The sequence below is a fragment of the Aptenodytes patagonicus genome, chromosome 8 (genome assembly GCF_965638725.1).
Source record: "Aptenodytes patagonicus chromosome 8, bAptPat1.pri.cur, whole genome shotgun sequence".
In the NCBI taxonomy this organism is placed as follows: Eukaryota; Metazoa; Chordata; class Aves; order Sphenisciformes; family Spheniscidae; genus Aptenodytes; species Aptenodytes patagonicus.
Genome location: NC_134956.1, coordinates 16,977,248 through 16,989,486, shown reverse-complemented (window position 1 = coordinate 16,989,486; position 12,239 = coordinate 16,977,248). Strand labels below are relative to the sequence as shown.

The 12,239-nt window shown below is 39.7% G+C and overlaps 1 protein-coding gene across 5 annotated transcripts in view; it reads right to left on the bottom strand.

The window, feature by feature from the left end:
* Positions 1-12,239, bottom strand: part of ATXN7 (ataxin 7) — a 90,519-nt gene that overhangs the window by 12,840 nt on the left and 65,440 nt on the right. The gene's annotated exons all lie outside the window — the stretch shown is intronic.

Below are 12,239 nucleotides of genomic sequence, written 5' to 3'. Positions count from 1 at the left end.
TATATTGGAGCTAACATTTTAACTTTCACTTTATGACAACCTTTTGGTATGGTCTACTAGACCTTCAGTGTGGAACACCCCTGAAAACAGCAGCTCAAGTATTGACCTACATTGGCTTTTGCAGTGTTGTGGGTGTTTTGTTTTGTTTTGTTTTGCTCTTATTAATTCTACAGGATTTCTATTTAGGAACAACATCAAAAGGAGCAACAGATATTCCTCTACCAAAAAAAAAAAAACCCTCAACATTTGATGGAACCTGACCACTCTTAATTCAATGAATGTGATGGAAAATAAATTATTTAATTACTACGAAACCATTAACATTAATATATTGCTGGCACCATTTCAGTTAAAATAGTGTATATTACAAAGGTAGTTCTTTGGAACAATGAATTCTCAGTCACAAAACACCTGACAGCTCCAGGGAGTACCCAGCTCTGCCTACACATGGACATGTTAATTGAACATTTGCTGGACTGATACTTGGACACCTGTGATTCCTTGATGATCTGTGTAATCACCACCTGCTTAAGAGACCTGTCTGGCAATCAAGTATATGCAAACTACAGACCTACCAGAGAACCAAGAATTAGCAGGTCTATCAGCAGAGTGGAAAGGCACCTTTCTCCTCAACAGCAGTAACACCTCTTTCTCAGCCAAGTATTGTTAAAGGTGCGCAAATCCACCACCGATTGATCCCAGGATCAGCTTACAGATTCTGACTTAAGTTTACTAAACTGTGAAAGAAACAGGCTACTCATGAAGTTACAACAACTACAGCCAAGAGTGAAAGTCTAGTCCCCTGCAACCTGTATGGAAGACTATAACGCTCTTGCAAATGTGAATCAATACATCCGTGTTCTGCTTATATGACCTATTTTCCCCCCAGTCCTAAACACAGCAATCATACGCCACTCAGATGATGACCAGCCAGGACTCCATTTGCAGCTGGGAGCCATCAAACAAGACAGCACCAACCCTGCACCAATGTGGTCTGGCACATCACCTGCTGCATGGCTCCTGCAAGCCAGACTGTAACAGAGAGCAACAGCAATAACCGGGGGAAAAAAAGTCAAGCCGCTCCAGCAGTGCAAGAGGAAGACAGTCTAACACCTGGCAAGCTAATTTCTTACAGAGATGGGGAAACAGCATTTTAGATATGTTCATTAGCTCGGGGAGGCGGGGGGAAGCAAGCACAGAGCTTACACTAGGAAACTCCAGTCAAGGAATGATCTCTGAGACTGAACCAAGTGATGTGTGTTTCTCTGTTTAACAGCAAAATGAGTGCCAACTACCTGACAAACCTTCTGCAAAAGAGTCATCACTTCTTAATTAGTATTTACCAAAAAGCTCTGAGAGGTCAGGCGAAATGCCCAACAGAAATATGTAACAAATGCAGTAATTTATCATTCATCTCAAGACACAACTGCTTTAAAATTATAGTATTTAGAACGACTAGTTATCTATGATGTTCAAAATCATCTACTTAGTTTTCTAGAACCAGATGCCATTGAAGAGTTTGTAAGTGAAGTATGTTAGTGTATTTACGTTCTAGTAAATGGCTGTGCTTCTAATATGACATACTGCTTATTGCCAAATGTCTTTTTATAGCAATGGCAAGAATCCCTGAGCAGCTCTGATAAGTTACTATTTGAGGGCCATTAGTTCAGCGATGCTACACCCTGTGAGATTACTCTGCGAGATAATGAGAAAAATTGCTCAATACTCTTCCACCTTCTGTATATTTAGAAAATTCAAAGTCCAAGTTCTTATCACAGTTACAAATAATCTCTAATAAACCAGTGGATGACTAATGCAATCTTTGCGAGTTTTTGATTTTTTTTTTTTGGGGGGGGAAGGAAGAGAGGGTGTTACTTCCTTGGAGAAAACCTGGCAGATGAGAAGAGAAAGGGACTAGAATAAGACTGAGTACCTCCTTGCGTCCTATCATTAGGAATAAACTAGACAAAATTTTAATCTCAGCTATTAATCCAAATTATATGAACACTTCTTTTCTGGCAACTTTAACTGGTACTGTTCTCATACTAAACTGAGATGTTACTGACTACTAATTGCATGAACGTTTCATAGCATCAGTCTCAATACAAATGAGTTAATATAAAAAGAAAGTGTTTTAAACTGTTGATAAAAAAAAGTTACCTTCTCAAAAGAGAACTAAGGCTAATGGCTGATCACACACCAAGATTACAGTCTACCTGTCAGACAGAATTTCCATTCTACAGACAGACGTATGATTTGAACACGCACACACACACACAAAAGCCAAATGAGCTTTTTCTAGAATTTTGGGACAATTTCTGAAAGAGATATTATAACATTTTAAGTCTGTGAAACCTTCACTCACTCCTTCTGTATGTAACCACAACTCGTGTAGTTTATCAACAAAATGAGAAGACTTTTCAGCTAATTTTTTGTAACCTGCCTGGACCTGTTTCGTGTTGACTTACATACAAGTAGAGGTAGGGCTGCTACTAGGATTTGCTTACATTTAGTGTTTCAGTCTTTTTATAAAATTCATGTTTTTAAGTGAAATCTGCTTAAGGTCTGTTTTGTAAACATCTGAATACTACTGATGTCTTGTCTTATTGGAGAAAGCTAGTATTGTATTTTGGAAACCAGACATGTTTTAAGCATGGCATACTTGATCTAATGAATGTATTTATTGACAGACTGACAGTCTTTTAATGGAAAAATTACTACACAAACTGTCACTGAATAATCAAGACCACCATATTTATTATGCTAAGCATATTATAATGATAAATTCTACTAATCATCTGCCAATCTAACACGGTTCCCATTTGCCATTAACTCTGACTCAGCCTGAAAACATTTAAAAATATAATTATCTCCAGGTGTTCAGTTTTCAAATTTTAAAAGTTAGCACTCACGTCCCTTCCCTTCACATAACTCTTGAAAGAAAAACAATTTTTTATGTCATGATTGCTTTTATAACACATCAAAGTGATATTTCAAATACTGCGCCTGTGTAACACGATTCTAAACTCTAAAATTTGGGAGGATGATTTTTTTTGGGGGGGAGGGGTTGTTACTTGGGGATTTTTGTTTTTTAAATATCAGAAAGATATAAGTTTTGGCTTTGGACAAAGAACCTGGAAGTCTTCCTTGATTCCACAGCACTGGGTAGAATCTGACCTAAAATGAAAGCTGCATTCAACACTAAAACTCCTCCCTAAATATCTTTGCATTTATATAACGTATTTGTGACCCTAAGGAGAAGGGCTGTACAGAGATTTGGAAAGCTGTGAAAAGAGATGGCATCCCAGCAAAGGCTGTCTGACTGGGATATCTGTTAACTATCAATTTGGAAATATACAGCAATAGTTTGTGTGCTAGTGGACTTACGGTTGAGCAAGAATTATACACGCATACTGCCAAACCACACAGAACTTCCTGATAAAATGGATATTAATAATCTAAATCTCTTCAAGAGCTTCAAAAAAAAAAAAAAATTAAACAGCTTCACTTGGCCCTTAGTCTGGCTGCCAGTTTTCTTGGGTTTAAAATCTTATTTTCCATCATATATTCCTACTAAACATGCACTGATTTCTGACAAAATGCAAAAAAGTAACCTGGAAGGGGAAGGAAAAAAAAGGGGGAAAGAAAAAAAAAAAAGAAAGCTTCTCACCATGTTTGGCTAATACTTCTTATTCTTCCATCAATGGGTAAACACTTGGACTTACTGTAATTTATAACTTTATTTCTATATTAAAATAAAATATCCTTTTATAGAGAAAAATATTCTGTTTTTCATAAAATGCTACTTTCTTTGCTGTATGCTTAACAAAAAAAAAAAGTTAAGAGTAACAATACTCTTAAAGTTTTTCAAAATGTTCCTCCCAGGTCTACACTTAGTTCCCAAAATCTAGGAAGTGTTTTGTACTGTTCATTCTCTCGGGGCATCAATTAATAGCTTTGGGCAGCAAATACAAGATGTACAGATCAAATTTCATAAACCCATTTTTTTTTTTTATACTGACTTCTTACGTAAGCACTGGGCAAAAAGTCAAACTGACCTGGGTCAGTGCTAGCAGAGCCGTCGCTAAAAATGAAGCACACCCATTCCAACACACACAAGTTTAGTTCAGTGAAATACGTTGCAACTTCAGTTAACATTCAGAAAGACAGTTTTAACATAGGTAAGCCTAGGTGTAAGAGTATCATTCGGACTATAGAATTAAATGTGTATATTAAAACAAAGCATAAAGGTAACCTTATGTTTAAGTAATTATTATTTCATGTATCTTTCTCACCTAAAGTATAAACATGATAAAAGTGCAACTTAAAGCAAACTTATCTTTTTTTCCATCATACTGAGCTACTGTTTGACTTGTCATTTGACAAATTATTTAGTACAGCCATATTAAAACAAACGTTTTTTACCTGAGGATAAAATTTATTTTCTGTCAGTATGACTATTACGTTTCTAGAGTAATTGTGGAGAGCTAATTTACTTGATCTTCTAATTTCTCTAGAAGGATCAGATCCATGACATGACAGCACAGCACAGACTAGGACACTGCTGTGGAAGGGCACCTCACCATAGCTCCACACTTTACTCAGCAACCAACTAAAATCCCTTTTGCGGCTCTACCCCAAATGCCTGTGTTGGGCTCTAATCCACCATCACCCTGACCTCACCATGACAAAGAAAAAACTAAAATAAATAAATAAATAAATAAATAAATATTAGATCCATGAGGATTTCACAGGGGAAACTCAAGAACTAAAACAATTGTGGGCATAGCAGGCAAACTACTCTTCCGTTGATGCCACCCTGGCAGCGTGCAGCTGCCTGGGAGCAATCGCCTGTGTGGGATCTTCATCTGCTGCTCACTCACTTATTGCTGCTTCATTATCCTGCTCTAATCACGGGGCCTAGATACCAAGGATTCTGCCTTAATCTTCCACTGATGTCCCTTTAATCATCCCATCAGTTCTGTTTGCACTGTAAGTCAGGATGAGGTCACTCCATCTTCCATTGTGTGGTGTTTAAACTTACACTCTTAGCTGAACAGACAGCATCTAAACAAAGTTATATTTTTCACTCCAGCAAGAAGGTTATAGAAAAGAATATTTATGGAGTCCAAGCCATCAGTGTGACAAACTGCCAAGGCTTGATTGGCATCAATACAATCTGTCATGTCTCTAGAGAGAATTCTTCTATTTCATAAAAAAACATTGCTTTGCAACTGGCAGCTGATATTATTGTTTATCACTCAGTGTTAGCAAAACTACAAAGAATCTGACTGATAGTCATGTACACTTATGGCACTCCATTCACAGAAATATAACACTTCAGCAGAAGAGAAAGAAAAAAGTGTATAATTTATATTGCAGCATAGCAAATGCAAGTCAGGGTGGCACATACATAAGCATTACGTTGCTTTATGTATTTACATCACTTACCACAACGGTCTTCCTTATCTTGACCAGAGTTCTTCAATATTATAAATAAATAGTAATAGGTATAAACTAATTATCTAAGAAATAGGTTTATATAATGTCTTTTATACAGATTATGGACAAGTTAGCAATACTGATGCAACCTTATGTCCTGCACTTCCTCACTTTAAAAATATTCAGCGCAATTGCAGTACAGAATGTTTTTACTGCCTGTGTAGATACCACCACATAAAGAGGCAGTTAAGCTACAATGATAAAACTTTACTTAAAATGTGTCTCTTCTCAAAAATCTATTAAAATGCAAGACCTAGCCAATTTTGAAGTGTATATTTTAAAACCCAGAGTTCACCTCCACAACTTGATACGTTAACAGGTTTGCTTTGCGTAGCAGAGATTGAAAATGTGCTGGTCTGTATGTTTTTACATTACACCTTCACCACATACATGCTACAGCATTGTTCAAAGACATTTACATTGAGATGGTTAATACCCAAGAAGATAAAATCACCTTCTTAGGGGCAAAAGATAGAACTTCAGTTGAAGTCATACATTACAGAGCAAAACATAACTACAGAGATCAACGATTTTTAAAATTCCCTTTAAATGTTCTTGCACATTAAAGCAATTTGTGGAGGCTTCAACTTGGTAAGTGCCATGAAACATTTACACTCTCCCACAGTGAGAACTCAGAAAATTATCTTCCTCTGAGAAAATCGTTTGTTGAAGCCAACAGACAAATAAAGCAAATACATCGAGACCTTTCTAATTGCTGACTGAGTATGCTCCAAAATTATCTGTCAGTTCCTAGGACATTTTTCCTTCTCAAATGAGGGCTGTATCACCATTAAGCCTTACATGTCATCTGTTTTCTGCATCTTTGTTTAAGGGCAGCGTTGGTGCGTTTACTTCCCGCCCTGCTGTCCAGCACTCCTCGTCAGGGGGAAGGTCCCACTGTTCCAGGTATGAATTCCTGCACCATTCCCTTGCCAATCACCTCCAAAACACACACTACAAGTCTCCCTAAAAAGCATATGAAATCTAGCTGTGCTTTAACTAGGGTGCACTGATTCATTCCGAAAACTCATAATTATAGAGAACAATTTTTTTTTTTTTTTTTTTTTTTTTTTTTAAGAGATGCTTTGGTTACAAATGCTCCGTTCAGAACCCAAAGCTCTCATATAGACAAATATTTGGGTTTCAGTGTATCATTCCAGTTCCAAAATCCTCCACAGTAATTCACACTGATTTAAGACATGTAAATAAAACAAATCTGAATGTTTATGATGGTCCAGCACACTTAACTAATCTTCCTCAGGAAATCCAAACTTCAATGCAACCAAAAGCCACTGATCGTTTTGAATGATGTGTTTGTAATAGCTACTTTAACTAAAAGTTTCATGTAACCTACTTCCTATCAGTCCAGAAGTCCTAGACTGACAGATTTTAGCTCAATTTTCACTTTGGTTTGTTTTTAAAAGCAGGTTTACCAGAGCACTTAACATAGGAAATGCGAGCAAAGTTGGGAATTGGAAAACACCCTCTGAGAAGCATTCTGGCTTTTGCCTTCCCCAGCCTCACTGCACCACATTAGATGTGCCACTTCAACCCTCTGAAGTTTCCCCAGCATTTAAATTTGAATATTTGCAAATTATTTGCTCAACTCCCAAGAGGTGTTATGACGGCTAGTTAGTTAACCACATCCCTTTGAACAGAAACAGAACACAAATGTTAGTTGTTACTATTATTATTTTGTTCATTTCATTACAGTAGTTATAGAGAAGCACTGGCTACTTTTAAAACTGTAAAATCAATCTCTCGACTTTTCATTTCTAAATATGTATGTTTATAATTTTCCTAGACATTTACTTTTGAGAACCGAAATCCACTCACAAGCGATCACTGCACAAAATACATTAGATAAAGGAGCGTGAAATTCTCCGTAAGCAGGGTCATAGTTTTGTTGCTGCCATTGAAGAAAACAAAGGAAGGAGTGGAAAAGATCGTTTTCACTAGTAAGATTCTGAATGCCAACTTCAATACTTTAAAATCGTATTTCAAAAAGGAGACAATCCTGTAACTATAATTTAGGATATTTAAATGATGCTTTTAAAAATGGTACAACTACAGCGTAGCCAGGATGGTGGTGTAATTCCCCAATAGCACAACACTAACTGGCCATCTCCACTACGACAGCTGCTGCAAAATGGCCCCAAACCCAGCACAGCTCCCCCGATCTCCAAGATTACCACCACAGGAAGGAGAGCGAGGAGCAGACTGCAAACAGTTATTAAGAACGTAGCAAAAAATAGCAACACTAAAATGTATTTAAATAAATAACCTTCAAGTACATCTCTTTCTCCACCGCTGCCTCTCCACAACACTCTGTACGTTACTAAAGCTAGTTTTTTCATTTTTCCGTATTTGTTACTAATGCTTTCAAAACCCCTTGTATTCAGCGCACATGAGTAGTTCTGTAATCAATTTCCACAGGATTTAAAATTCCTCTTCAAAATACACGGGTTTGCCCCTGAGAGATGTAAAATAGCCTTTGAAGCATCAACCAATCCATACTGTCACCCCAAGCCTGCAGACAGACTAGGGTTTTGCTGTGTCGTGCAGCTCTCTTGCGCAGCGGCAAACTGGAATTAGGGACGCTCCCGCCAGGTTTGTTTCAGCTATTCAGAGCCTCCTGGAGACGAGTAAAACTCTCAAGAGCAACGTAGGAAAACGGACAGAAGCAGGACATTAAATTATTCACAGAGCAGAACCACAAGCAAAATGGAGCCAGGGAGACCAACTGTTGGGAGGTCCCCGCTTCGTCACCCAGACGAGGATGTTTTCCCCATCCTTCTCCATCCCCCTCTTTGCTCAGGTAAACTCAAACGCAAGGACTTTAACATCTCAAAAAGGCTCCAGCATAATATCCTAATATCCAAGATCAAAGTTCTGGTACGCTTTCCTAAGCAACTTGCCAAGAGGTGGGAGAAGGAAAGAACAGATTTCTCACCAGGGAACTGGCCCTGGACCTTTCGGTCGGTAGCTGTCTTGTAAATCTGTCAAGCGCTGGAATATAAATATTGCAAAGTTATTATGGAAAGACAATAGAGTGTCTTAGATGGTAATCGGGCCACGGAGAGATTATAACGTCCACACTATGAGCACTAATCTCTGTGTAGCCTGTTGACGACATGACAATACCTGCACTGTCTGATTAAAAAGCAGGTATCAAATAAATTATTTTTTGCTATTAAAAAATTGTTATTTGGAAAAAAAACTTTGGAGAAGCCACAGTGATAATAAACAAAAACATCAAACAAAAGTAACCGGCACAGATTAGCATAGTACCAAGATGCAGTACGGGTCAGCTTCCTCAAAAATACAGCTGGAAAACTCTTGTCTCATATACGCTTACCCTGAATGACACTAAAGAAAAGCTTCAGTTTTTCAAAACAAACATAAAGCAAATTAAAAAAAAAAAAATATTCCAAGCTTTTTATTAAAAGTTGAATAAACAAGTTTAATAAAGAACTGTGTGTTGAAAGCACGGGAATAAAGGTGGTGGTTCTTCCTTAATTCTAATTTCTGATTTTCTCTCTGCCCATTTTCTACTCAGAAATCAGGTTTACACCTTTAACACCATGTTCTTCCCCTTCAGCATCAACAGTACGCCTTACAAGACCTTATCACATAGTAGTATAACATTGTGTAACGTATTCAGATGAGTTCACATATCCAAATGCCTGTCTAGCTTTCATCTTGCTAATGCTTCTATTCACACCACAATCAGGAATTCTAATGTTTTCCCCTGTAGCTATTTCTTTACATGTAGCAAACTTTAGTTGTTGTTATGTTGACTGTCAGACTCAGCTCCGCTACAAAAAAAAAATATGCTGACATTGAAAACTTGCTTAAAAGCCGTTGGTGAACCAAAATACAAAGGGGGTTAAGGGCTAACTGATGAAGTTCTGGAGATTGGTGTAAAAAAAGGGCTTGAAATGGAAAGCTCTCCATATGAAAGAGATCAAGAAGAGTGAATTGACTTTGTTTTGAGCAGGAGGATGAGAGGAAATATCACAGGATATACAAAAATAGTAGTGTCAGCTAAGTAAATCACATTCTTTGATTTTGTCATTAAGAAACAAGAGGATAAAAAGACATTGAGCACAAATATTTTTCTTATGTACTGCATGACTAATGAGTGACATCCACTGCCACATGATACGAAAGCTTTGTAAGATTTAAAAAAAAAAGATAAACACGTACATGGCTACTTAGAACTAGCCACATGCCAACTACAACAGCCCCTCCTCTCCCCCGAGGTGTTACTGCTCACGGCGGAGATGAGGAAACGCTGACTGATGGAGCTGAGAAAGAAGGTCCCGTCGCTATCTCTGACGTTACCCGTCTCTTACATCTGTCCCCGTACGTACAGCACCGACCACACACCCCCTAGGGATGTCACAATCCATGCGCTTCCCTACAGCAAACGGGACAAAAGCGTTACCGAGCCTCTATACCTATGGGCAGTGCCCACTTGCAGGAAAACCTCGTGGAGAAATGAGAACAGCGTGAGGGATCCAGACTGGGCTTCTGCCTGTGCGGCTAACGCCCCATTTTCTGTCCAAGTCTTTAAACACAAGAAATGTTGAACTTTTTCAGGGTGGAAAATGAAGACAGGAAGCAAGCCCGTGGTAGGGTGAATTGCAGTATTTCTAAAAGCTGTTTCAAGAGTCAAATAACTTTCCAAAATTTGAAGTCTCTTGGAACATAAATACTCAATTTGCAACATCAATGGAAAACAGAAAATAAATATTTTGGTTTCTTGTTTTAAATCAGATCCTTACGTTATTTTACACTGATTTCAGGTTTTTAGGCATTAGTCATTTTTCAATTATGAGAAAGGATGATTACAGCTTATTTCATTAACACTGGTCAATCGCAATTGGCATGAAACAACTCTTTTCATGTTTAAAAACACTGACCATGTTAACTATACACTAATTAAAATTTTACAGCAACATCAGCACAGCAAAGTCTCACAGAAATCACTAATACAGTCAAACGAGGGCACAAACCTACTGTGCTTGCACAATAATGTCTTTCAAATTAAATAAACCAGCCCTTTCACATTGCACTTTGAAAGAACCAAGCAATGCTGTAATTAGGATGTGCTAACTAAAATGTTTGTGCAGGTTTAACCTTTTAAATAAAAACAGAACTGCACTCGACACATCCAGGCTGAGTCTGTATTTCCTATTTCCTCCAAAACAGAGATATAACGGCACAGACCATCCTGCCCACAGCCAGCCAGCCATCCACACACACAGAGCCATAACAAGGAACGTACTTGCCCTCTGATTTATAAATTACACGGATGAGCGCACTCAGGAAAACAAGCTAAAACGAACACGCTCTTAATAGTTTCTTTCTTTAATTAACACTTGGATTAACAGCCGCCAATCTATCTAGAGGCCTGACAGGACTGCAGTTGGCTGTCTATGTTTTTATTGCTATTTTCTCCCCTTGCACTTCCCCCATCAGAGCTGTGGCTTCAGAGCGCTTTTGGGGGATTTCAAGTTTCTGCGGGGACACAGCTTGGGAGCAGAGGCCGCCTCCCGCAGTCCCCCCGCTCAGGTATCCATACGGCTCTGGAGAAAAGCACCAGCTCCCAGCACGGGCCTCGGCAGGGGCTGCACGGTGCAGGGCAGAGCAGAGCTCGCCACTTCACCCCCGTTCATGGCAAACTCACCGCCCGCCTGCTTTTGGAGTCGGGCCAGGCTGCTCCGGTGACATTTCAGAAGGGCTCACACAGGCCGCTTGCAGCGCGTAATTCCTCCCTGTGAGATTATCCATGTCGCTCGGTGAACTCCACCGAGGCCCCGCAACACCCGTGGGCAACGCTGCCGTCCACACTGGTCTGCCTCGCTACCGGTGCTGGGGCTCCCAGCCAGCCTCGGCCACCTCATGGCAAACAGCCGCCCCTGGGGGCTGCCCTCGGGCCTCTGGCCAGCCTCAGCTTTACCTTCTGCCTGCTGCTGACAGGTGCTATGGAGGAGGCTGGACATGGCCATGGCGGCAGGCCATGCAGATGGAAGTCGATCCCCTCTCCGATTCCTGCAGTGAGCTGCCAGGCCCACGCCGGCAGTGCTGAGACAGTTCCCCTGCGGCTGCATCGCCCAGCCTGGGGGCAGCTGGCATCCCCAGAGCCACAGGTCCCTGGGCTGCTGGCGGCCCGTGGTGGCCTGGGGAGGACGTGGCCCCTGCCGCCCCGGCGGAGCACCAGAGGACACTCCTGGGATGCTTCTCCAGCAGCACAAACTCACTCCGGTATTCACTGTCCTGAACTTCCAGACAGTAGGTCTTGCTGTCCTAAATTTCCAGACTCAGATGTCTGAACATCGGGGTCTGATTTCCACTCAAAGTGAACACATGGATACTAAAATCTAATTTTTACCAAATTACTAATTTCTGGACCATTTCCTAAGTAATCACTAGAAAAAATTACAGCGTATCTGCTGACAAAACAGAATGGGAAGAAACAACTTGTGGCTTTTGTTCTTGTTTTAAATTACCATAATCAAAGCTGAAATTTCTGGCCTTCCTCACTCATCAAATTACACCCAAATTCATTTTTAAAACCAAACAATCACTTTTTCACTAAAATAAAAAAGTTTGCCAAGAGGAAAGGCGTCTGGCTTCTACAAATGCCTTTGTGTATTACTATCAGTGTGTTAGCGTATTACTTTCTTTTCATAAAGAAGGGTTAAACAGAAGGGGGGAGCACCATTTCA